The 27656-nt window shown below is 37.8% G+C and overlaps 1 protein-coding gene across 6 annotated transcripts in view; it reads left to right on the top strand.

Moving 5' to 3' along the window:
* ZNF148 (zinc finger protein 148) overlaps positions 1-27656 on the top strand; it is a 143843-nt gene that overhangs the window by 108306 nt on the left and 7881 nt on the right. The gene's annotated exons all lie outside the window — the stretch shown is intronic.

Genomic DNA, 27656 nt, shown 5'->3' with positions numbered 1-27656 from the left:
CTGCCCCCAAACCCTCCCAGCATCCGGGTCTTTTCCAATGAATCAACTCTTTGCATGAGGTGGCCAAAGTACTGGAGTTTCAGCTTCAGCATCATTCCTTCCAAAGAACACCCAGGACTGATCTCCTTTAGGATGGACTGGTTGGATCGCCTTGCAGTCCAGGGGACTCTCAGGAGTCTTCTGCAACACCACAGTTCAAAAGCATCAATTCTTCGGCGCTCAGCCTTCTTCACAGTCCAACTCTCACATCCATACATGACCACTGGAAGAACTGTAGCCTTGACTAGACGGACCTTTATTGGCAAAGTAATGTCTCTGCTTTTTAATATGCCATTTAGGTTGGTCATTACTTTCCTTCCAAGGAGTAAGCATCTTTTAATTTCATGGCTGCAGTCACCATCTGCAGTGATTTTGGAGCCCCCCAAAATAAAGTCTGACACTGTTTCCACTGTTTCCCCATCTATTTCCCATGAAGTGCTGGGACCAGATGCTATGATCTTAGTTTTCTGAATGTTGAGCTTTAAGCCAACTTTTTCACTCTCCTCTTTCACGTTCATCAAGAGGCTTTATAGTTCCTCTTCACTTTCTGTCATAAGGGTGGTGTCATCTGCATATCTGAGGTGATTGATATTTCTCCCGGCAATCTTGATTCTAGCTTGTGTTGCTTCCAGCCCAGCGTTTCTCATGATGTATTCTGCATATAAATTAAATAAGCAAGGTGACAATATACAGCCTTGAAGTACTCCTTTTCCTATTTGGAACCAGTCCGTTGTTCCTTGTCCAGTTCTACCTGTTGCTTCCTGATTTGCATATAGGTTTCTCAAGAGGCAAGTCAGGTGGTCTGGTATTCCCATCTCTTTCAGAATTTTCCAGAGTCTGTTGTGATCCACATAGTCAAAGGCTTTGGCATAGTCAATAAAGCAGAAATAGATGTTTTTCTGGAACTCTCTTGGTTTTCCATGATCCAGCGGATGTTGGCAATTTGATCTCTGGTTCCTCTGCATTTTCTAAAACCAGCTTGAACATCTGGAAGTTCACGGTTCACTCATTCCTGAAGCCACGCTTTGAGAATTTTGAGCACTACTTGACTAGCATGTGAGATGAGTGCAACTGTGCGGTAGTTTGAGCATTCTTTGGCATTGCCTTTCTTTGGGATTGGAATGAAAACTGACCTTTTCCAGTCCTGTGGCCACTGCTGAGTTTTCCAGATTTGCTGGCATATTGAGTGCAGCACTTTCACAACATCCTCTTTCAGGATTTGAAATAGCTCAAGTGGAATTCCATCACCTCCACTAGCTTTGTTTGTAGTGATGGTTTCTAAGGCCCACTTGACTTCACATTCCAGGATGTCTGGCTCTAGGTAAGTGATCACACCATCGTGATTATCTTGGTTGTGAAGATCTTTTTTGTAACTGTACCAATTTACATTCTCACCAATAGTGCACAAAAATTCCCTTTTTGTCATATCCTCACCAATACTTACTAGCTCTTGTCCTTTTTATAGTACCCATTCTGACACGTGCGTGGTGATACCTCTTTGTGGTTTTAATTTACATTTCTCTGATGATTAGTGATGATTAGTGGCCTTTTCATTTTGTTGATCGTATCCTTTGTTGTACAAAACCTTTTTAATTTGATGTATTGTGTCTTTCCCATTGGTAAGACACTGAAACGGGGTCCCAGGGCTTGATTGAAACATACGGAGAAAATACCTACCATGGAAAGGCACCGGTGGTGGCAAATTTGGTTTTTACTGAGAAATACCCAGTGCTCAGTTGAAAGATACCAAGGTGGCTCCTTTGTAGAAAGATGTAAGGAATGGAGCTCATACTTGGAAGTACCTAGTTAACTGGAGAAATTAAATCTTGATCTAAATATTGAGGGGGCTCTTTAATGCATATGCAGTTAAAAATTAAAAGCTGGCTTGGTAAAATCTTAAGCAAGGCCTTTTACGGGGAAACTCAGATTTCTCTGTCTTTGAGTTGTAAAAGTCCTATCTGATCTTCCTAGGTTCTTCTATTGTGTTTGTTTGTTTATATTAGGACTTCCCAAGCGGTGCAGTGGTGAAGAATCTGCCTGCAATGTGGGAGACGCAGTTCGATTCCTGGGTAGGGATCCCCTGGAGAAGGGAATGCCAGCCCACTCCAGTGTTCTTGACTGGAGAATTCCATGAACAGAGGAGCCTGGCAGGCTACGGTCCATAGGATCGCAGAGTCGGACACAACTGAGTGACTAACAGTACTACTAGTCTCATTTGAAAAATGTAACTTTTTCCATCTCTAGAATAAAACAGAAAGCTGTGCTGAATTAGGTGCACTTTAAATTTTCAATGGTCCCTTAATGCCTACTGAAATTTATTTCTTTAGTCTGCTCATTCTACCACTCATCTAGATGGGGTCCATTTTTCAGCTCATAGACCAGTTCCTGCTGCCTGTTACTGTAATTAAAATTTTATTGGAATATAGCCATACCCATTCCTTTATCCAATGGCTGTGGCTATTTTCTCTCTATAACAGCCAAGTTGAGTAATTGTGAAAAAGATTGTATGATCCTCAAAATCTAAAATATTTATTGTTCAATTTCTTATGGCTTTATGCTTGCCAGTCTTTCCCCAACATATTTTTACTTTCTCCTTTCTATAAATCTCCATTTTCTCCTACTTTCTCATGTTCAGCTGATTACTTGCTTTCTATTTCACTGAGAAAATCGAAATAATCAAAGAGAACGTTAATAAATTTCTAGTATTGTATCCATTTATTAGTCAGAAAGTTTTGATCTTTTGGAGGAAGATACGTTGCTAGTGATTATTTTGCAAAGTAGCTGAAGATTTTCCAGTATTTGGTGTAGGGATACATATGAATAGTTTAAATTTTCATTATTTTTTTCGTCTTTAAGGGATACACGTTTTGTTAACTTTAGACTTTTTTTCATTATTTTACATTGAGACATAATGTACATATAATAAGCTTTACTATTTTTAGTGTATATACTCTTAGTATATACATACACTGTATATGTAAAAGGATAAGCATACACATTTTTGTAACCCACTACAACAATCAAGATATAGAACAGTCTTATTGCTCCCCAAAATTTCTCTCTAATTTTTAGTCAGCTTTTCCCCTACCCCTGTCCTCTGGCAAATATTGATATGTTTTTCTGTCTCCTTAGTTTTCCTCTTCTAGAATATCATATAAATTGAATCACACGGTATGTAGCCTTTTGAGTCTGGCTCCTTCCACTCATCCTAGTGCATTTGAGTCATTCCTACTATTGATGCATGAGTAATTAATTTTTTTTATTGTTGATCAGTATTCTGTTGTATGGATATGTATCACAGTTGGTTCATCCATCTCCCTGTTGAGATATATTTGGGTTGTTACTAGTTTTTGGTGATTATGAATAAAGTTTCCATAAATATTTGTTATAAAAATTTGTGAACAGCTCTTTTTGCAAACATATTTTCATGTTGCTTGGGAAACTAAGAGTGGACTTGCTGGGTGATATGGTAAGTCAATGTTTAATTTTATAAGCAATCACTTAACTGTTTTGCAAAGTGATTGTACCATTTTGCATTCCCGTAGTGACTTAGTTCCAGTAGATCTGTGCCGTTGACTTCCCTTAGCATTGTCAGATTTCTTTATTTTAGACATTGTATTAGGTGTGTACTAGTATCTCATTATGGTTTTAATTTGCATTTCCCTAAGGATCAAACATGTTGAGTATTGTATTTTTATGTTGAATATTAGCTTCATATTTCTAACTTTTGTAAAATAAAGAGTAAAATGGTAATGAATTTACATTAAGTATTTTCTGAAATATGCAGAAATCCCAAAACAAAAATTTGCCCAAAATATTAGACTTTATTTTTCTGCCTTAAGTATTGAACATAAGTTTTATTAATAGTATATATTTCAAAGAACAGTGTAAATATTTTTACATTTAGTAGATAATAAACTATTCCTACCTAACATCTGTTATCTAAAAAAATTGCTTAAACTATTTCACAGAAATCAGTGTTAGTACCAACCTGAAGCACCAACATAATTTAAGTGGAAGATATGGAAGATAATTTATATGGAAGATAAATTACCTGTTTAGAAAATATTTTTAGTATGTGACTTATATTTAATTATATAGGATGTAATTTGTCAGATTTGTGCTGTGCCTGCAACAGTTAAGATGCTGTTACCACATTATATGTAAAGTTAATGATGCATTCTCAATTAGCAGTGACCCTCATTCATAATGCATGATCTAAAAGTACATAATGAACTTCATAGAGACCTGATAAGATCAGAGAGAATGGGTTATATAAAAATTTAGAACTTATATTGTGAAAGTATATAGTTGTTGGCACTAGGTATTGAATTTTAGCTATAAAAATAATTCTTTGATATAAAAAACCCAGGCTCAGGTTGGCTTAATCCATTTGGGGATTTAGGTTATCATCCTCCCCAGTATGTGTTCAGAAAGAGGGTGAACCCTCTTTAAAAGAAGAAGTCATCCAGAGTTTGTACAGCTTTTTACATACAGTATTTTGCATTCAGTCAAAAATTACAGTACATGCCAAGTGATAGGATGGAATCACAGAAAGGCAAGAGGAAGAAAAGATAATGAAAAAAATCTCTAAGGTGATCCAGATTTAGAAGTATCAGAGAAGGGCTTTAAAACTTAAACTGTGACTAATATGTTTTAAAAAATGATATAAAAGGCAAAGGAAATAGAGAAAAAGAGAATTTTACTAAAGAATTGTAAACTGTGAAAAAGAAGCATATGAAAATTCTAAAACTGAAAAATAGAGTAATTGATATAGAGAACATAGCACATAGGTTTAATGGAATAATAGAGGCAATAAAAGAGGTTAGTGAAATGGAAGACATCAGTAGAAAATATCATAGAAAAAATGAAAAAAAGACTTGTGGGATATAATCTTTCTTAACTGGGATATAGATAGTGTTAGTCATAATAGAAAATTTAAAAATGGATTCATTAAGACCTTTTGTTCCTTACAGACAGTGTTAAAGTGAAAATAAGTCTGATAACTATGTACAGAATTCCTACTGATCTATTAAGAAAAACAAACTAGTGGAAAAGAGTGTAGAGTGCTTGAATAGATACCTTATACACCAAAAAAGGACGTCTAAGTGATCAGGAAACACATGAAAGGGCACTCAGTTTCATTAGCCACCAGCAAAATTACCAAGATTACAATTTGATACCACTTGCATATACTTCAGAGTGGTGAATATGAAACATACAGGTGGTAAAAAGTACAGTAGACCCTCTGTATCTGCAGTTCTGCATCCATGGGTACAGTCAACCAGAGATCAGAAATACCACATGATCTGCAGTTGATTGAAATTTGGCCTCTGGGGGATTTTGGTATCCGCAGGGATTCCTGGGTCCAAGGGACTACTTGGTTACTGGATACTAAGGGATGACTGTACCTTAAAGGTAGTGGAGCTTTATACAGTTGGAGCTCGAATATTATGCTGGTGGGTATGTAAGTTGGCACATCCATTTTTAGTAAACAGTATCTACCAAGGCTGCACGTGCACGAACTCCTTGATATGTCATTTTCACTTGTGTTAAGCCAGCGTTGTTATGAATAGCCCTAAACTGGGAACAACCCAGATTTCCATCAAGAGTTAAATAAATAAATTGCAGTACATTCGTATGAGAGAATGCTAGACATAGCATTATAAGTAAACCTTAAAACCATAACATTGACTGAAAGAAGCAGACACAAAAGAATGCATACTATATGACTCCCTTTGTGTGAAGTTTGTAAACAAGTCAAATGTATTATCTGTTAGAAATCAACATAGTAATTACTAATAGAGAAGGAATAGGAGTGCCTCTTCAGTGCCTATAACTCTTTAAGTTCTGTTTGTTGTTTGGGATGCCTGTTACACAGGTGTGTTCACTCTGAGAAAATTCATCAGTCTGCATTTTTATTTGGTGTAGGTTATATTGCATTTCAAGAAATCTGTTTTTAAAATATGATGAGAGTACTTTCATTATATTTTTAAATATGCTTTAAAATTTCTGTAATAGGCAGTTAAGGCAGAACTAATATTGATGTTGGAAGTTGGATAGTGATTATTTTTGAGAGGTTAATGGCCAAGTGAGGTTTCATGAGGCACTTAGGAGATGCTGATAATGTTCTATTTCTTTATTATGGATGCTTGTTACAAGCATTAGTAGGATTAGTGAAAATTCAGTGAACTGTAATTATGATTTGTTTGCTTTTCTGTATCACTGTTATTATATTCCAATAAAAAGTTCACTTGATAGTAAGAAGGGAGGAAAGAAAGAATTAGTTGAAACAAAATTTGCCTAGTGCTGATAATTATTTAAACTGAGTGATCTCCGACATAAATCACAGCGGGATCCTCTATGATCCACCTCCCAGAATTCTGGAAATAAAAGCAAAAATAAACAAATGGGATCTAATTAAAATTAAAAGCTTCTGCACAACAAGGGAAAATATAAGCAAGGTGAAAAGACAGCCTTCTGAATGGGAGAAAATAATAGCAAATGAAGCAACTGACAAACAACTAATCTCAAAACCATACAAGCAACTTATGCAGCTCAAGTCCAGAAAAATAAACAACCCAATCAAAAAATGGGCCAAAGAACTAAATAGACATTTCTCCATAGAGATGTCTCCAGTAGACATACAGATGGCTAAATAGACATTTCTCCATAGACATGTCTCCAGTAGACATACAGATGGCTAACAAACACATGAAAAGATGCTCAACATCACTCATTAGAGAAATGCAAATCAAGACCACAATGAGGTACCACTTCACACCAGTCAGAATGGCTGCGATCCAAAAGTCTGCAAGCAATAAGTACTGGAGAGGGTGTGGAGAAAAGGGAACCCTCTTACACTGTTGGTGGGAATGCAAACTAGTACAGCCACTATGGAGAACAGTGTGGAGATTCCTTAAAAAATTGCAAATAGAACTGCCTTATGACCCAGCAATCCTACTGCTGGGCATACACACCAAGGAAACCAGAATAGAAAGAGACACATGTACCCCAATGTTCATCGCAGCACTATTTATAATAGCCAGGACATGGAAACAACCTAGATGTCCATCAGCAGATAAATAGATAAGAAAGCTGTGGTACATATACACAATGGAGTATTACTCAGCCATTAAAAAGAATACATTTGAGTCAGTTCTGATGAGATGGATGAAACTGGAGCCGATTATACAGAGTGAAGTAAGCCAGAAAGAAAAACACCAATACAGTATACTAACACATATATATGGAATTTAGAAAGATGGTAATGATGACCCTGTATGGGAGACAGCAAAAGAGACACAGATGTGTAGAGCGGACTTTTAGACTCTGTGGGAGAGGGAGAGGGTGGGATGATTTGGGAGAATGGCATTGAAACATGTATACTATCATGTAAGAACGAATCGCCAGTCTATGTTCGATGCAGGATACAGGATGCTTGGGGCTGGTGCACGGGGATGATCCAGAGAGATGATATGGGGTGGGAGGTGGGAGGGGGGTTCATATTTGGGAACTCATGTACACCCATGGTGGATTCATGTCACTGTATGGCAAAACCAATACAGTATTATAAAGTAAAAATAAAAATTTTAAATAAAATAACACCACAAAAAAAATAAAATAAACTGAGTGATGAGTACATGAGGGCTCTTTAGAGTCTTCTCTCCTTTTATATATGTTTGAAGATATTCATAATAAAATTAAGATAAACTATAGGGACAGAGCAGATAATTGTTTGCCTGGAGAATGGGGAAGGAAATGACAGAGGGGCAGGAGGAAGGGATTATGTAGAAAAACAGGAAACTGTGGTTTTAGGTAAATTCATGATGCTTATTGTAGTGATGTTTTCAGAGTTGTATTATTTTGTGAAAACTCATCAAATAGTCAGATAGTGTAAAAAAGGAAGCAGACAGGTTTCAACCGATACACTACTATCATTTCATGGATATTTCCCAGTGAGTACTAAAGTGAAGTCGCTCAGTCGTGTCCGACTCTTTGTGACCCCCACGGACTGTTGCCTATCAGGGTCCTCTGTCCATGGGATTCTCCAGGCAAGTATACTGGAGTGGGCTGCCATTTCCTTCTCCAGGGGATCTTCCCAACCCAGGGATCGAACCCGGGTCTCCCGCATTGTGGGTGGACGCTTTACTTCCTAAATGAATTGATGAAAGCCCAGATTACCTGATGTACTTATTGATCCACAGTTTGGGATTGCTCTGAGATAACAAGGTGCATGAATTTGATGCTAAAATTAAGCCACCAATGTTTATTATTACCCTAACTTTGGGCAGAAGTTTCCTAGCCTTGCCAAATGAGGATAATTTACTTGACAAGAACAGAGTTGATTTAAATGTGAGAGTACCCAGCATGTGTTTGGTGCATAGTAGGAGCTCTATAAAATGTTAAAATAATGACATAAATAAGACACATACTCTAGGTTGGAATGCGATTTCACCTGCAAGGTGGCACTTTGGAAAATAGAGTGCTTGGAGCAGACCACTTCGTACCATGTCCCTGGACCCTGTAGTGCTTGTTCCTTCTCTTTAGCTACTTAACTGACAGCTGAATTCAGAAAAGGTAACTATTGAAATTGCCACTGATTGAGTCAGACTACCTGGATTCTTTGCGTGAAAGCTCTGTTATGTTCCTTGTTCAAATTAAAGCATCTATTAATACACTGTACTTATCAAACATTTTGTATGTGAAGTAAAAGTGTAGGTTGCAGTTAACATAAAAAGGCAAATCACAGTATTGTGGCAGAACAATAGAGACAGTGTTAAGGGTGGGTAGATAGTTAAAGGATCTTGATTAGCTCTCATGAGAAGGATTTTATTGATGAGCAGAGTATTTGTTGAGAGAATGGCCCTTCACTCTTTGATATCCTAGTTAATTAAAAAATAAAACAAAGCAAGAATGAAAGCTAATATGTATTTGTGCAGTCTTACATGAAGACAGTGGCACAGATAAGAAAGAAAACAAACTGATGATGAGTTTCTTTCTTTTACGGGATGGGGTATAAGGGATTCAGTATAGAGTCTATTCTATGTATTCTTGCCACCTCTTCTTAATATCTTCTGCTTCTGTTAGGTCACTACCTTTTTTGTCCTTTATTGAGGCCATCTTTGCATGAAATGTTCCCTTTGTATGTCTAATTTTCTGGAAGAGATCTCTAGTCTTTCCCATTCTATTGTTTTCCTCTATTTCTTTGCATTGATCCCTGAGGAAGGCTTTCTTACCTCTCCTTGCTATTCTTTGGAACTCTGCATTCAAATGGGTATGTCTTTCCTTTTTTCCTTTGCTTTTCGCTTCCCTTCTTTTCACAGCTATTTGTAAGGCATCCTCAGACAGCCATTTTGCTTTTTTGCATTTCTTTTTCTGGAGGATGGTCTTGATTCCTGTCTCCTGTACAATGTCACAAACCTTTGTGCATAGTTCATCAGGCACTCTATCAGATCGAGTCCTTTAAATCTGTTTCTCACTTCCACTGTATAGTCATAAGGGATTTGATTTAAGTCATACCTGAATGGTCTACTGGTTTTCTTCACTTTCTTCAATGACAGTCTGAATTTGGCAATAAGTTAATGATCTGAGCCACATTCAGCTCCCAGTCTTGTTTTTGCTGACTGTATAGAGCTTCTCCATCTTTGGCTGCAAAGAATATAATCAGTCTGATTTCAGTGTTGACCATCTGGTGATGTCCATGTGTAGAGTCTTCTTTTGTGTTATTGGAAGAGGGTGTTTGCTATGACCAGTGCGTTCTCTTGGCAGAACTCTATTATTAGCCTTTGCCCTGCTTCATTCTGTACGCCAAGGCCAAATTTGCCTGTTACTCCAGGTGTTTCTTGACTTCCTACTTTTGCATTAAAGGACATCTTTTTTGGTGTTAGTTCTAGAAGGTCTTGTAGGTCTTCATAGAACTGTTCAACTTCAGCGTCTTCAGTGTTACTGGTCAGGGCATAGACTTGGATTACTGTGATATTGAATGGTTTGCCTTGGAAATGAACAGAGATCATTCTGTCATTTTTGAGATTACATCCAGGTACTGCATTTTGGACTCTTGTTGACTATGATGGCTACTCCATTTCTTCTAAGGGATTCCTGCCCACAGTAGTAGATATAATGGTCATCTGAGTTAAATTCACCCATTCCATCCCATCTTAGTTCTCTGATTCCTAGAATGTCAACGTTCACTCTTGCCATCTCCTGTTTGACCACTTCCAATTTGCCTTGATTCATGGACCTGACATTCCACGTTCCTATGCAGTATTGCTCTTTACAGCATCGAACCTTGCTTAAACCAGTCCCATCCACAACTGGGTCTTGTTTTGTTTTGGCTCCATCTCTCCATTCTTTCTGAAGTTATTTCTCCACTGATTTCCAGTAGCATATTGGGCACCTACCGACTTAGGGAATTCATCTTTCAGTGTCCTATCTTTTTGCCTTTTGATATTATTCATGGGGTTCTCAAGGCAAGAATACTGAAGTGGTATGCCATTCCTTTCTCCAGTGGACCACATACTGTCAGACATTTCATGCAAAGATGGGTTCGATAAAGGACAGAAATGGTATCGACCTAACAGAAGCAGAAGATATTAAGAAGAGGTGGCAAGAATACACAGAAGAACTGTATAAAAAAGAGCTTCACGACCCAGATAATCACGATGGTGTGATCACTCACCTAGAGCCAGACATCCTGGAATGTGAGGTCAAGTGGGCCTTAAGAAGCATCACTACTAACAAAGCTAGTGGAGGTGATGGAATTCCACTTGAGCTATTTCAAATCCTAAAAAGGATGCTGTAAAAGTGCTGCACTCAATATGCCAGCAAATCTGGAAAACTCAGCAGTGGCTACAGGACTGGAAAAGGTCAGTTTTCATTCCAATGCCAAAGAATGCTCAAACTACCGCACAATTGCACTCATCTCACACGCTAGTCAAGTAGTGCTCAAAATTCTCAAAGCGTGGCTTCAGCAATGAGTGAACCGTGAACTTCCAGATGTTCAAGCTGGTTTTAGAAAAGGCAGAGGAACTTGAGATAAAATTGCCAACATCTGCTGGATCATCGAAAAAGCAAGAGAATTCCAGAAAAACATCTATTTTTGCTTTATTGACTATGCCAAAGCCTTTGACTGTGTGGATCACAATAGACTCTGGAAAATTCCGAAAGAGATGGGAATAGCAGACCACCTGACCTGCCTCTTGAGAAATCTGTATGCAGGTCAGGAAGCAACAGTTAGAACTGGACATAGAACAACAGACTGGTTCCAGATAGGAAAAGGAGTATGTCAAGGCTGCATATTGTCACCCTGCTTCTTTAACTTATATACAGAGTACATCATGAGAAACGCTGGGCTGGACGAAGCACAAGCTGGAATCGATTGCTGGGAGAAATATCAATCACCTCAGATATGCAGATGACACCACCCTTATGGCAGAAAGCGAAGAAGAACTAGAAAGCCTCTTGATGAACGTGAAAGAGGAGAGTGAAAAAGTTGGCTTAAAGCTCAACATTCAGAAAACTAATTTCATGGCGTCGGGTCCCATCACTTCATGGGAAATAGATGGGGAAACAGTGGCTGACTTTATTTTTCTGGGCTCCAAAATCACTGCAGATGGTGACTGCAGCCATGAAATTAAAAGACACTTGCTCCTTGGAAGGAAAGTTATGACCAACCTAGAAGGCATATTAAAAAGCAGAGACATTACTTTGTCAACAAAGATCCGTCTAGTCAAGGCTATGGTTTTTCCAGTGGTCATGTATGGATGTGAGTATCGGACTATAAATAAAGCAGAGTGCCAAATAATTGATGCTTTTGAACTGTGGTGATGGAGAAGACTCTTGAGAGTCCCTTGGACTGCAAGGAGATCCAACCAGTCCATCCTAAAGGAGATCAGTCCTGGGTGTTCATTGGTAGGACTGATGTTGAAGCTGAAACTCCAATACTTTGGCCACCTGTTGCGAAGAGCTGACTCATTTGAAAAAACCCTGATGCTGGGAAAGATTGAGGGCAGGAGAAAGGGACGACAGAGGATGAGATGGCCGGATGACATCACCGACTCAATGGACATGGGTTTCGGTGGACTCTGGGAGTTGGTGATGGACACGGTGGCCTGGCGTGCTGCAGTATGGCGTCGCAAAGAGTTGGACACAACTGAGCGACTGAACTGAACTGATAGAGTCTATTGATTTGATAACCCCCTATTGTTCTTAGTGTTGTCTTAACTGTTGAACTTTTATTCTAGAACACTTTTTTGAAAAAATAGCTGGAAATTAGGAATTTATATTAAGTTCAAAAATAGATGGACTAATTTAAAATGTCTAAATCAGGATAATGTTAGCTCACTGCTATTTTAAATCTGTTTTACATTTTGAGAGTCTAACTTAAATTTCTTTTTAGTGAGGATATATGTCCAGCCATTTTACTAATTAAAAAAATGTTTAACCACATCTGTGGAGGATAGACTTGTGTGATAGTCTGATTAGTTTTTTAAATAAATAAAAAGTAGCTACATATGCAAGCTCTGGAAGATGATGAAAGACAGGGAAGCCTGGCCTGCTGCAGTCCATGGGATCGCAAAGAGTTGGATACGACTGAGTGATGAACAACACAACATATGCCACATTTGCATGGTTCAGTTCAGTTCAGTCGCGTCCGACTCTTTGTGACCCCATGAATCGCAGTACGCCAGGACTCCCTGTCCATCACCAACTCCCAGAGTTCACTCAAACTCACGTGCATCGTGTCAGTGATGCCATCCAGCCATCTCATCCTCTGTCGTCCCCTTCTCCTCCTGTCCCCAATCCTTGCCAGCATCAGGGTCTTTTCCAATGAATCAACTCTTCGCATGAGGTGGCCAAAGTATTGGAGTTTCAGCTTCAACATCAGTCCTTCCAACGAATCCCCAGGACTGATCTCCTTTAGGAAGGACTGGTTGGATCTCCTTGCAGTCCAAGGGACTCTCAAGAGTCTTCTCCAGCACCACAGTTCAAAAGCATCGATTCTTGGGCGCTCAGCCTTCTTCACAGTCCAACTCTCACATCCATACATGACCACTGGAAAAACCATAGCCTTGACTAGACGGACCTTTGTTGGCAAGGTAATGTCTCTGCTTTTTAATATGCTATCTAGGTTGGCCATAACTTTCCTACCAAGGAGCAAGCGTCTTTTAATTTCATGGCTGCAGTCACCATCTGCAGTGATTTTGGAGCCCAGAAAAATAAAGTCAGCCACTGTTTCCCCATCTATTTCCCATGAAGTGATGGGACCAGATGCCATGATCTTAGTGTTCTGAATGTTGAGCTTTAAGCCAACTGTTTCACTCTCCTCTTTCACTTTCATCAAGAGGCTTTTTATTTCCTCTTCATTTTCTGCCATAAGGTTGGTGTCATCTGCATATCTGAGGTTATTGATATATTTCCCAGCAATCTTGATTCCAGCTTGTGCTTCATCCAGCCCAGCATTTCTCATGATGTACTCTGTATATAAGTTAAATAAGCAGGGGGACAATATGCAGCCTTGACATACTCCTTTTCCTATCTGGAACCAGTCTGTTGTTCCATGTCCAGTTCTAACTGTTGCTTCCTGACCTGCATATAGGTTTCTCAAGGGGCAGGTCAGGTGGTCTGGTATTCCCATCTCTTTCGGAATTTTCCAGAGTCTATTGTGATCCACACAGTCAAAGGCTTTGGCATAGTCAATAAAGCAGAAATAGATGTTTTTCTGGAATTCTCTTGCTTTTTTGATGATCCAGCAGATGTTGGCAATTTTATCTCTAGTTCCTCTGCCTTTTCTAAAACTAGCTTGAACATCTGGAAGTTCACGGTTCACTCATTCCTGAAGCCACGCTTTGAGAATTTTGAGCACTACTTGACTAGCATGTGAGATGAGTGCAACTGTGCGGTAGTTTGAGCATTCTTTGGCATTGCCTTTCTTTGGGATTGGAATGAAAACTGACCTTTTCCAGTCCTGTAGCCACTGCTGAGTTTTCCAGATTTGCTGGCATATTGAGTGCAGTACTTTCACAGCATCCTCTTTCAGGATTTGAAATAGCTCAAGTGGAATTCCATCACCTCCACTAGCTTTGTTAGTAGTGATGCTTCTTAAGGCCCACTTGACTTCACATTCCAGGATGTCTGGCTCTAGGTGAGTGATCACACCATCGTGATTATCTGGGTCGTGAAGCTCTTTTTTATACAGTTCTTCTGTGTATTCTTGCCACCTCTTCTTAATATCTTCTGTTTCTGTTAGGTCGATACAATTTCTGTCCTTATCGAGCCCATCTGTGCATGAAATGTTCCCTTGGTATCTCTAATTTTCTTGAAGAGCTCTCTAGTCTTTCCATTCTGTTGTTATCCTCGATTTCCCTGCGTTGATCACTGAGGAGGACTTTCTTATCTCTCCTTGCTATTCTTTGGCACTCTGCATTCAGATGCTTATATCTTTCCTTTTCTTTATTGTTAATATTACTTTAAGTTTTTCTAGGTGCCTTCATTGGAACATCAATTACTTAGCGTTAATACGCTTATATATTAGTACAAGTTGTAGTAATATATAACCATATATATTGGCTGACAGAAAAATGAACTGTGGAAATTGCTGTATTTAAATGATGTTCACTTATTTTCAGGATTAGAACAGTGTTTGTTGTTTTGATTTTGTTTTCTTCAGTTGGTCCCTAGAGCAACTTTCAATTTTTTAAAAATTTGTATAGTGCATCAGGGATGTTGCTCTTAGTAGATAGAGGTAATTGATAATTTTTTAGTGTTGTTTGTCTCAAAAAAGGAATCTGAAATCTAATCTGTGGTAACCTAATACATAGTTTCCCACCTGTCATTTGCTGTTTAATTCTAAGGATACTAGAGCATTAAAAAAATTACGCTATAAATGTATAATTTCATAGCTCTACCAAGGAAAAGAAGCCCAGGAAAAAATGAAACAATTCTTTCATCGTTTTCTTTTGTGGGGGGATATGGTGACCCCAGTGTGTTATTTTAAAAAGGGAAACATTGCCAGAGTTTCTTTCTAAAGTTGAAAAGGCAGGCATTGAAATTTCTCCCTGAAACTGTTCTATACTTATTGAAAAGTGGGGTTTAAAAAATTTACTACCTACAGAAATTAATACTGTTACTAGTTAATTTAAGCCCTTTTGGCTATCAGTTTAACTCACATTGCTTCATGTTACTGTGGCAATTTCACAGTTTTTATTTAATAACATAAAATTGGTTGTGGTTTTCGTCTCAGTTGATATCCTATACAATATAGTTCCTGGGACTTCCCTGGCAGTCCAGTGGTTGACTCCAGGCTTCTGATGCAGGGGGCATGGGTTCAGTCCCTAGTTGGGGAACTAAGATCCCATTTATGCCATGCAGCATTACCAAGAAAATAAATAAATACATATGTACATGTACATACACACACACACACATATATAGTTTCCTGCATAGTATATGGGTTCTTCTTAGACGGATACATGAACTTTCTGACCTCCTATATGCCAAGGATATTCTTATTTCTGTTTATTTGTTTGTCTGTTTGTTTTTAAATTTTACTGGTACCTTCATCTTATTATAGAAAGTTTCCTTGTACTATCTGTTTACAGTCATATGACTTCTTTCACTCCCTCTCCTCCATGATTAACTCCTGACAAACACTAATGTGTTTTCCGTCTTTATAGTTGTGTGCCATTTTGAGAATGTTAGATAAATTTGATCATGCAGTAAGTGACCTTCTTATTTCTTATATGCTCTGAAGTTTTAAGCAAGTTACTGGGAGTGTGATTATGTTTCTATATAATTATTTCAGTAATCCTCCTTGTTTCCTGTTTTCCTGAATTGTCTTTCTAGCTTAAGGATATTTTCATTTAGGATATGTAGCCCACTCACTGGGTTTTAACTGTAATCAATATGTTAATATAGTGATAATCATTTACATCAGCCTCTTAAGTTGTATTTTTAATAGCTCATATTTATTGAGGTATTAAAATTTGCTAGATTTCTCTTAAGCAAAGACTGGTTACTCACACGGGTTATCTCATTTAACATTTGGCTCCAGTATGTGTTTTATTAATATTTTCACTTTACAGATGAGAATATCAAGAAGAGTTAAAGAACATGCTCAATGTCTCACAGTTAGGAAATGCTGAGACTAGCACTAGAATCCAGTTAGTCTGGTTCTAGAATCTATAATCTTAAGTACTTATAGTGGTTCTCAGAGTAATGAATAATCTTTTTTGATTAGTATAATATATTCTATACTTGTAAATTTTATTTTCTCTGCTTTTATGACTTATTAAAGATAGAAAATCCCTTCTGTTACCAAGTATGTATTACTAGGCTGTGTGAACATAGTCATAGATATCATAATACCTAAATATTATTGTATTATGTATTATTATATTTGATGTCATAATATCTAAATAATATAAGTATTTTGACCTAGATTTTATGAAGACTTCATTATTAAAATGATTGCCATTTTCATTCTGATTACTAAGAACATTAGGTACTATTTTTTGAGTGTAAAGCACTTTAGATTCACGATCATGATGAAGAATTGGTTTGGAGGAGGAATTATAAGAGAAAATGATCCTGCGGGGAGAAAAAGCATGACAGTACTAGGAATTGAAAGAAGGCTTTGACTAGAGCTCGGAAGGTGAAGAGGAGTATTGTAAAGAAAGATCAGATATGAGAGAAAGATACAGGGACCAGATGGTAATGGAGTGCCGCGTGTGTGTGTGTGTATTGATCCTAGGAACTGTAGACTTTATACATGACTATATACTTTTTATTTTACTTAATAAAATCTAGCTGTGATGTGGAATTGGAAAGAGACGAGAGTGAATCACAAAGAGACTGCTGTTAGGAGGATATTACATAGTAGTCCAGGCCAGAAGGTGAGAGTATCTTGGACTTGGGTGATGACAGTGGGAAGTAATGGAAAGAAGTGGGGAGATTTGACAGGTACTTAGTAGGTAGAATCAGTAGGTCAGTAATGTGTTAACCAGTTGAATATGGAGGGGGTTGAAGAGAAAAGTTGTGGGCCTCTGGTTTGCAAAACTAGATAGATGAAATTCCCTAATATTTACCCATATTTCAAGTAAGAATTCATACAAAGAGGGAGTCTAGATAAGAACTAAGTGTTTGCAAAACTAGATGGATGAAATTCCCTTATATTTACCCATATTTTGAGTAAGAATTCATGCAAAGAGGGAGTCTGGATAAGAACTAAGCTCTGGGTTGAAGATCACTAGTGTGGAATATGATACATTTGAGATCTCTGAGTGTCATAGAAGTGTAGGCAATTTGGATGTATGATCTCTAGCTCAGAATTGAGAGTAATTAAAGCAGTGGAAATAGATGAGTTTCGCTTCTTGCCAAAAAAAAGGATATAGAAGGAGAAAAGCAGGTAGTTTAGAAGGAAGCCATAAAGAAGTGAAATATTTCATAGTTGGAGGGGGGAGAGTGAACTGGAAAGAGCCTTGATTGAGAAGGAGCCGTTAGAGAGGTTAAAAGAGCATGAATGTCATAGAAGTCAAGGAAAAAGAAAGGGATCGCCTGAACTGAATCCTGCTGAGACGTCTGCCATGATTAACTGAAAAGATTTGGTTGTATTTAGTAACCTGAAGGTGATCTACGGCAACCAGTTTGATAAAGTAAGTACAGAAGCCAGATTAGAATGATTGAAGAAGAAGAAGCAGATTAGTTGAAACTACCAAAAGTCAGATTAATATATTAAGTCATTGTGAGCTATTTTGTTCATAAAACTTATGTCCTTATCAGTTTCTTGTATATAATTTTCCCTAATATTTACACACATTTTAAGTACGAATTCTTGCCCTTAAACAACTCAGTGTCAAGTTACCAGGAAAAAATACTGCAGTAGGAAAAAGGAAAACTCTGCAACGTGGTCTCATTGATAATTGGTAAAAAAGAAACTCCAGGCTCCCTGGGTATTGGAAAATTATCATTAGTAGAACAGCTTGAGATTGTTTCTTCTTTACTGTGTTATTGCTTTCCTGAATTGCAAACAGTAATTACAGAATTCTTGGTATTTTTGATGTAAACAAACCTTTCCTGTTCACGTTAAAGTCACTCAAGTGCTGTATAGATTGTCTTCCTTTTCCAGTAAAGAGGCTCTGGTTCTTAAGGGAGAAATAATAAAGGGATTTTTCTCCTAAAGAAATTTAACTTAAGTGTTTTTATGTTTCTTAGGGAAATATTTACCAGTCATTTTATTTTCATTTCTATTTAAGAGAGATATACGAAAGTACCAAAGTTGGGAAGAAGATACAGAGCACATTATCACCATTATTTTTAACATAATATTTGAGAATAGTAGCTGGCAGAAGTAGCAAGAGAAAAATGTTATAGGTTAAAAATAACTGTCTGCAAACAATATTATTGTAAACTTGGAAAACCCATGAGAGTCAACTGAAAATGACTGCACACCATCAAATTCACTAAAACTGCCGAAAACCATAACTTTGTATGTAAATAACACACACAGGAAGATACAATGGAAGAAAATAACACTTTTATAATATCACAATAAGAAATGTGGAAAGTTACATATTGGGAAATTATTAAAACTCTGTTGAGGACACAGAACAAAACTTTATCCCCTTTCCCTTTCTTTTTTTCAGTTAGAAGAGGCAACTTCATAAAGCTCATAAAGTGTATCAGTTTTCCATAAGTTAACATAAATATTTGAGGCAACTGTCCCTTCCTCTCACCCCAGATATTAGATAAGCTAATTCAGAAGTGTTTTGAAATGTGGACAAGTAAGACAAACCAGAGAAAAATAAAAGAAGAACAACGAGGGGGATTGTTGTTCACTCACTAAATCATGTCCGACTCTGCAACCCCATGGACTGAAGCATGTAGAGTGATTAGTCCTACCAAATGCTAAAGTATATCATAAAGTCTTAAAAACTAAAATATGTTGGTTCTGGCTCATTAATAGTCTGATAGAATAGAATATAAAGTCTGGAAATAGACCCGTAGAACTTACTGTGTATGATTATGATAAAAAAGTGATCAAGTAAAGCTGAACCTTGTAGTAAATTATGTGGGAAAACCAGGATAGTCATCTGGAAAGACAGACTTTTATCCATCACATTCTACCTCAGGATGAGCTCCAAATGTACCAGATTTAATGTAAAAGATGAAACTACCTATGTGTCATTAAAAATATGGACAGATTGGAACGGGAAAATTCTGAAAGTAACTCAAAATTTAATATCCAAAAAATAAATGTTTGATAATTCATCTATGTAAAGATGGCACTAATGATAAAGAACCCGCCTGCCATTTTAGGGGACATGAGAGATGCGGGTTCAATCCCTAGGTGGGGAAGATCCCCGGAGGAGGGCATGGCAACCCACTCCAGTATATTCTTTCCTGGAGAGTCCCATGGACAGAGGAGCCTGGTGGCCTCAGTCCATAGGGTCACAAAGAGTCACATGCTGAAAAACCCCATGGAAAATAGTTGTAGAACTCATACAATCAAAAGACCAGTCTCTTTAATAAAGCTCTTATAAATCATCATGAGAAAGATCAGCAACCTAGTTTAAAAAAATGAAAGGTAAAAGATAGATATAGACAGTTCATAGAAAAATGGCACATAAGATGGTCAACCTCATACTGAAGTACTGTTTTTTTCATGTATTAGATTTGAAGTCATCAAGACGTTTAACAACATAGTAGTATATGGCAGGGTTATAGGGAAACAGTCACTCATACGTGGGTGGTGAAATATACATTATTATCTCCATGGAGACCAATTTGCCAGTGTATTTCAAAATCACAAATATTTTTATAATTTGATCAGGAATTCTGTTTCTGAGAATTTACCCTACAAATGTACCTGTAAATGTATGAATTAATATATTGACAGGATATCTATTACAACATTATTTATAATAGGAAATACTCGGAAATAATAAGGGACTGGTTAAATAAATTGTATGTCCATCAGTGAAAGAAGGATATATCAGTTGTCAGAACAAATGAGCTAATTCTTTTTCTACTGATGAGATCTCTAAACAGAATAAAATATGTTATATTCACATAGGAAAGAGAGAAAAATTATAAAAAGAATATGTACTTATTTTTCTTTATGCTTGTGTCAAGAAATGGAAGGAAACAGACCCCCAACAAGTAAATGTGGGTACCAATGGAGGGGCAGAGGTAGGAGGAAAACTTTTTCCCATATACTTCTCTGTATTGTTTTGTGTTTTTGTGTGGTTTTTTTTGAACCATTTAAGTATGTGATCTAATCCATAAACAAAGAAGTGATGTGAAGTTGCTCAGTTGTGTCCGACTCTTTGTGACCCCATGGACTGTAGCCTATCAGGCTTCTCAGTCCATGGGATTTTCCAGGCAAGAGTACTAGAGTGGGTTGCCATTTCTTTCTCCAGGGGATCTTCCCAACCCAGGGATCGAACCCGGGTCTCCCGCGTTGGAGGCAGACGCTTTAACCTCTGAGCCACCAGGGAAGCCCATAAACAAAGAAGGATCCTTAAATGACAACACTTCTAATTTTAAAAAGTCTTATTTCTGGAATGACTAGTTAAAAACTGAGAGAAGAAGAGGGGGGAAAAATGGGAGAAAAAGATGTGAAGAAAGATGATACAGTGAAAAAGGAAAATATTAAAGGAGAAAACAGACAAAGGATTAGAAATAAGTATATCCAAAGTGAGTACTCAAAAAGTAAATGACTATAGAAGATAAATTTGTGTCTACATTAATCCTGGCTGACTTGGCCATTGTAATTGTTCTGTTTAGGGGGCTGTGAAAGTTGTTTGTTTTTTTTGTTTTGTTTTGGTTTTTGTTATTTTTTAAGCAAGGGAACATTTGTACAAATTTCTTTTAAGTATTAATGTTTCTAGTACCTTTTGTTTAGGTTTGTTAACGTTGCTTCTTGTATGTGTGTGTAAATGAGTGAGTGAGTGAGTGTCACTCACTCAGTCGTGTCTGACTGTTTGCAGTCACATGTACTGTAGCCCACTGGGGTTGCCATTTCCTACCCCACATGTACTAATACATAGTTAATAATTCAAGCATGATTTTTCTCCTGTTAATTTGTTTTGAATTCAATTGTTAGCTCCTTGTGGGAAGAAATAATCTTGCTCACTTTGCATGATGTCAATTGTGTTAACATGCAGTATATAAATTTGTTAACTTTATTGAAATATAATTCACAATGTCAAAAACCCCGTCCCTTTAAAGTGTGCAATTCAGTATTTTGTAGTATATGGACAGAGTTGTACAACTGTCACAGGATTCTTTTAACAGTCTATTCTAGGTTAGAATAACCTTCACCATTCCTGTGCCCATTCCTCCCAGCATTAGGCAATCTTTAATCTACTTTCTGTTTCTATGGATTTCCCTGTTACGGACATTTCATAAAATAGAATCACGCAGTAGGTGGTTTGTTTGCCTCACTCCTTTCACTTAGCATACTGTTTTAAAGTTCATTCATGTTGCAGCATGTATTTCTGTTCCTTTTTATAGCTAAATGATGTTCCATGTATGAATATACCATCTTTTATTCACTTATTCTATTAAGAGACATTTGGGTTGTTTTTACTTTCTGATAGTTACGAATAATGCTGTTATGAATATTTGTTTTTGTGTGAAAATAATGTTTTAGTACACTTGGGTGTATGCTTTGGAGTGCAATTGCTGAGTTATATGGTATGGTAACTCTTATGTTAAGGATCTGCAAAATTGTTTTCCAAAGATGCTGCACCACTTTACAATCCTAGCACCCAAGCATGAGAATTCCAGCTTCTCTGCATCCATGCTAACACTTGTTATTATTGTCCTTTCTTCTGTAATTGTCCTGTTGGGTGTGAAGTGGTATCTCATTGTGATACTGATTTGCATTTCCCTAATAAGTAAGGAAGGGACTTGCCTGGTGGCTCAGACGGTAAAGTGTCTGCCTACAATGCTGGAGACCTGGGTTCAGTCCCAGGGTCGGGAGGATCCCCTGGAGAAGGAAATGGCAACTCACTCCAGTACTCTTGCCTGTAAAATCCCATGGATGGAGGAGCCTGGAGGCTACAGTCCAGTTCAGTTCAGTTCAGTCACTCAGGTGTGTCCGACTCTTTGCGACCCCATGAATCGCAGCACGCCAGGCCTCCCTGTCCATCACCAACTCCCGGAGTTCGCTCAGACTCACGTCCATCGAGTCAGTGATGCCATCCAGCCATCTCATCCTCTGTCGTCCCCTTCTCCTCCTGCCCCCAATCCCTCCCAGCATCAAAGTCTTTTCCAATGAGGCAACCCTTCATATGAGGTGGCCAAAGTACTGGAGTTTCAGCTTTAGCATCATTCCTTCCAAGGAAATCCCAGGACTGATCTTCAGAATGGACTGGTTGGATCTCCTTGCAGTCCAAGGGACTCTCAAGAGTCTTCTCCAACACCACAGTTCAAAAGCATCAATTCTTCGGCTCTCAGCCTTCTTCACAGTCCAACTCTCACATCCATACATGACCACAGGAAAAACCATAGCCTTGACTAGACGGACCTTAGTTGGCAAAGTAATGTCTCTGCTTTTGAATATACTATCTAGGTTGGTCATAACTTCTCTTCCAAGGAGTAAGCGTCTTTTAATTTCATGGCTGCAGTCACCATCTGCAGTGATTTTGGAGCCCCAAAAAATAAAGTCTGACACTGTTTCCACTGTTTCCCCATCTATTTCCCATGAAGTGATGGGACCAGATGCCATGATCTTCGTTTTCTGAATGTTGAGCTTTAAGCCAACTGTTTCACTCTCCTCTTTCACGTTCATCAAGAGTCTTTTTAGTTCCTCTTCACTTTGTGCCATAAGGGTGGTGTCATCTGCATATCTGAGGTGATTGATACTTCTCCCGGCAATCTTGATTCCAGCTTGTGTTTCTTCCAGTCCAGCATTTCTCATGATGTACTCTGCATATAAGTTAAATATGTGGTTGCAAAGAGTCGGACACAACTGAGTGACTTAACACTCATGAGCATTTTTTATGTGCTTATTGGTTATTTGTGTATTTTCTTTGGAGAAATGTCTGTTCAGATCCATTGCTTGTTATTAGATAATTTGTCTTTTTACTGTTGAGTTGTAAGTGGTTTTTGGGTTGCTTTTTTAATATACTGGACACACATCCCTTTTCAGAAACGTGGTTTGAAAATATTTTATTCCATTCCTGGGTTGTCTTTTCACCTTATAAGAAAAAAAACTGTAACTAAATTTTCCATTTTAATCATTTTTAACGATGCAGTGTAGTGGCATGAAGTACATGTACGACATTGTGTAACAAAATTATACACGAACAAAAACCTGTAGCCATTAAGCAGTAGCCCTCCTTTCCTCTCTCTTCCAATCCCTGGTAACCTTTATTCTACTTTCTGTCCCTGTGAATTTGCCTATTCTAGGTATTTCATATAAATGGAATCACTCAGTATTTGTTCTTTTTATGTCTAGCTTCTTTCTCTTAATATGGTTTCTTCAAGGTTCATTCATGGTATATCATGTATCAGAATTTCATTTCTCCTTGTGGCTGAAAAATATTCCATCTTCTATATGTATCACATTTTGCTTATCCATTCATCTGGTGGTGGACCCTTGGATTGTTTCCGTCTTTTGTTTGCTGTGCATAATGCTGTTATGTGCATTGGTATACAAATCTCTGAATGAAAACCTGTTTTCAGTTCTTTGGGGTGTATACCTAGGAGTAGAACTGTTGGCTTATATGGTAATTCTAAGTTTAACATTTTGGCAGATTATTTCTCACAGCAGCTGCCACAGCATTTTGTCTGTTCACTTTTTTGATAGTGTCCTTCGAAGAACAAAGGTTCATTTTGATGAGTTATATTTTATTTATTTTTTGTTTGGTTGCTTATGCTTTTGGTGTGATATCTAAGAAGTCATTGCCTACATAATCTAAAGTCAAGATTTATTCATATATTAAGGAGTTTTATAGTTGTAGTTTTCACATTTATGCCTATGATCTATTTTGAGTTAATTTTTGTATGCAATGTGAAGTTGAGGTCCAATCCCATTCTGCAAATGAGTATCAAATTGTCCCAGTATTATTGTTGAAAAAACTTTTTCCCCACTGAAGTATCTTGGTGACTATAATGAAAAGTCAGTTAACTGTAAATGTAAAGATTATTTTTAGACTCTCAGTTCTATTATTTCATATGTATGTCTTCTTATGCCTTTGGCTGTAAGTTTTAAAGTTGGGAAATCTGAGTTTTCTTTTTCAAAATTGCTTTAGCTGCTCTGAATCCCTTGCATTTCCATTTGAATTTTAGGATCAGTTTGTCAGCTTCTGCTTTGACCAGTGTAAGATGTTATATCATTATTAACAATATTAAAGTCTTATCATGGAGAATTAGTTGAATTCTAATTCATTCACTAATTTTCTCTTTATCCTCTCTCACTTTTGAAAAATTACCTAAATCAACTTCTGATCTTAATGTGCTCTATCATATGCATCTTTTTACTTCAAAATATGCATCTATTCTTACTTTTTAAAAAATAATACTTACACTCTCCCTTTTCATCCTAGTTCCTCTGAGATCTTGTTCTTTGGTTAGTCACCATAATAGTCCATTTCAGTTTTAGTTAAGTTCCCCACCCTTAACAGTTCTTAATCTTTAATGGATTGTCTATTCTCACCTCTTTTTCTCATTTCTTTCACTTTGAAACGTTCTAAGTAAGTGGTCTTCTCTCCCAGCTTTTGTTGGACAAATACCTTAACTTTTCTGGACTTTGTTTTTGTAATGATAAGTAAACTGGTAAAGGTTAGTTGTGTTAGGTTCTTCATTCTAGTCTCTAAACCCTTGGAGTCCTTACTCAGACCCCCTGTGTACAGAAGTGGAGCTATTTCCTCCTGAATTCTGGGTGGAAGCTTAGAGCCATTTGCCATATTAGCCTTTGGGGGCCTCTGTGAAGCTCCCAAGAACAAAGTTTGAAGTCATTGCAAAGTCCCTTCAGCCCTAAAATTTAGTTAACTCCATAGCAATTACAGAAGTTGCATTCCTGAAAGTTTCAAATAGTTGACTTATTGCCAAGTTAAAGTCTCTTCTTAGGCACCATTTCTCCAATATTAGTTCAGTCGATCAGTCGTGTCCAATTCTTTGCAGCCCCATGGACTGCAGCATGGCAGGCCTCCTTGTCTATCACCGATTCCCAGAACTTGCTCAAACTCATGTCCATTGAGTCAGTGATGCCATCCAACCATCTCATCCTCTGTCATCCCCTTCTCCTCCTGCCTTCAGTCTTTCCAAGCATCAGGGGCTTTTCCAGTGAGTCAGTTCTTTGCATCAGGTGGCCAAAGTGTGGAGTTTCAGCTTCAGCATCAGTTCTTCCAGTGAATATTCAGGACTGATTTCCTTGAGGATTGACTGGTTTGCTCTCCTTGTAGTCCAAGGGACTCTCAAGAGTCTTCTCTAACACCACAGTTTAAAAGCATCAGTTCTTCTGCGCTCAGCTTTTTTCACAGTCCAACTCTCATATCCATACATGACCACTGGAAAAACCATAGCTCTGACTAGACAGACCTTTGTTGGCAAAGTAATGTCTGCTTTTCAATATGCTATCTAGGTTGGTCATAGCTTTTATTCCAAGGAGTAAGCATCTTTTAATTTCATGGCTGCAGTCACCATCTGCAGTGATTTTGGAGCCCAAAAAAATAGTCTGTCACTGTTTCCATTGTTTCCCCATCTATTTCCCATGAAGTGATGGGACCAGATGCCATGATCTTCTTTTTTTGAATGTTAAGTTTTAAGCCAACTTTTTCACCCTCCTCTTTCACTTTCGTCAAGAGGCTTTTTAGTTCCTCTTCACTTTGTGCCATAAGGGTGGTGTCATCTGCATATCTGAAGTTATTGATATTTTTCCCATCAATGTTGATTCCAGCTTGTGCTTCATCCGTCGTGGCATTTCGCATGATGTACTCTACATATAAGTTAAAAAAACAGTGTGGCAATATACAGCCTTGACGTATTCCTTTCCCTATTTGGCACCAGTCTGTTGTTCCATGCCCATCTTTAACTGTTCCTTCTTGACCTGCATACAGATTTCTTAGGAGGCAGGTCAGGTGGTTTGGTATTCCCATATCTTTACAAATTTTTCACAGTTTGTTGTGATTCTCCAGTATATCTTATAATATCTAAACCCTTACTTGCTCTGTTATTCCCCACTAAATATTCTTTTCTTGGCTTTAATCACTCACCTTTTAACGACTGCTCAGCATAGATTCTGACACTGCGAAGAAACTTTTCCACATCATACCAGTTCATGATAATGGTTTTTTCCGCTAACAAGCCTCTGTAATAATCCTTTATGCCATTCATGTGGCACTTAAAAAATTGCCCAAAGTAATTTGAGCTACATAAGCATAATTTGGGCCCCGATTCTGACCTAAAGAAATTTAGTAAGAGTAGAGTTGTAGGTTAATTATTGAGATGAAAGTAATGAGTGCCTTAGGAAAGGTACAGCTACAGTTCTCTGTCAAGTTAAAGAAGATAATTTGATGATAATTTAATGAAATGAAAAGATGTTCCTTGGAAGAAAAGCTGTGATACACCTAGACAGCATATTAAAAAGCAGAGACATCTGTTTGCTGACAAAGGTCCATCTAGTCAAAGCTGTGGTTTTTCCAGTAGTCATGTACAGATGTGAGAGCTGGACCATAAAGAAGGTTGAATGTCGAAGGATTTTGATCTGTGGTGTTGGAGAAGATCCTCAAGAGTCCCTTGGACTGCAAGGATTTCAAACCAGTCAGTCCTTGCGGAAATCAGCTCTGGATGTCCATTGGAAGGACTGATGCAGAAGCTGAAGCTCTAATACTTTGGCCATGTGATGCGAAGAGGCAGCTCATTGGAAAAGACCCTGATGCTGGTCAAGAATGAAGGCAGGAGGAGAAGGGGACGATAGAGGATGAGATGATTGGATAGCATCACTGACTGGATGGACATGAGTTTGAGCAAATTCGAGGAGATAGTGAAGGACAGGGAAGCCTGTGCTGCAGTCCCTGAGGTTGCAGAGAGTCAGACAGGACTTAGCAACCGAACAATAACAATAACAACGAAGATAAAGATACCTTTCCTCTGGGGGAATAGGGCAGCGTATCCTAGAGCAGATCGGTTGGTCCTGGAGGGGAGCATAGTACCTGAGCACACAGAAGTGGACTTAAGGAGCAGCATGAAACAGGCAGAAGTAGGAAAACATGAGCTAGGTAGGTTCTTCCATTTGAGAAAAGGTCAAGAAGAGAGCTAGTGGGTTATAAAGCTGTAAAGGTAAACCAGAGCTGGATATAGTTTTGTTAGTTGTTCTTTTGTAATATTTGTATCATGTTTTCCCAATTAATGTTATAATCTCTTTGAGGACAAGTAACAAGTCTTTAACTTTTAACCTCTTACAGAGGGTTTATGGGTAGAGGAGAAGAATTCAGTAAAATTTTGTTGACTATATGAAAAGTAGAAACAGTGGTTTTCCAAACAGGTGAAGGGTGTGACAGTCACACCCTTTTGTTTGCTTAGGCTATGGCTTTATCAGTAAAAACTATTTTAGATCTTCATAAGATGGTTCCTTCAAGCTAAGTCCTTTTGTCATTAAAAAAAAA

The sequence above is a fragment of the Capra hircus genome, chromosome 1 (assembly GCF_001704415.2).
Source record: "Capra hircus breed San Clemente chromosome 1, ASM170441v1, whole genome shotgun sequence".
In the NCBI taxonomy this organism is placed as follows: domain Eukaryota; kingdom Metazoa; phylum Chordata; class Mammalia; order Artiodactyla; family Bovidae; genus Capra; species Capra hircus.
The sequence above is the reverse complement of the archived record's forward strand: the minus strand, read 5'-3'. Positions and strand labels throughout refer to the sequence as shown.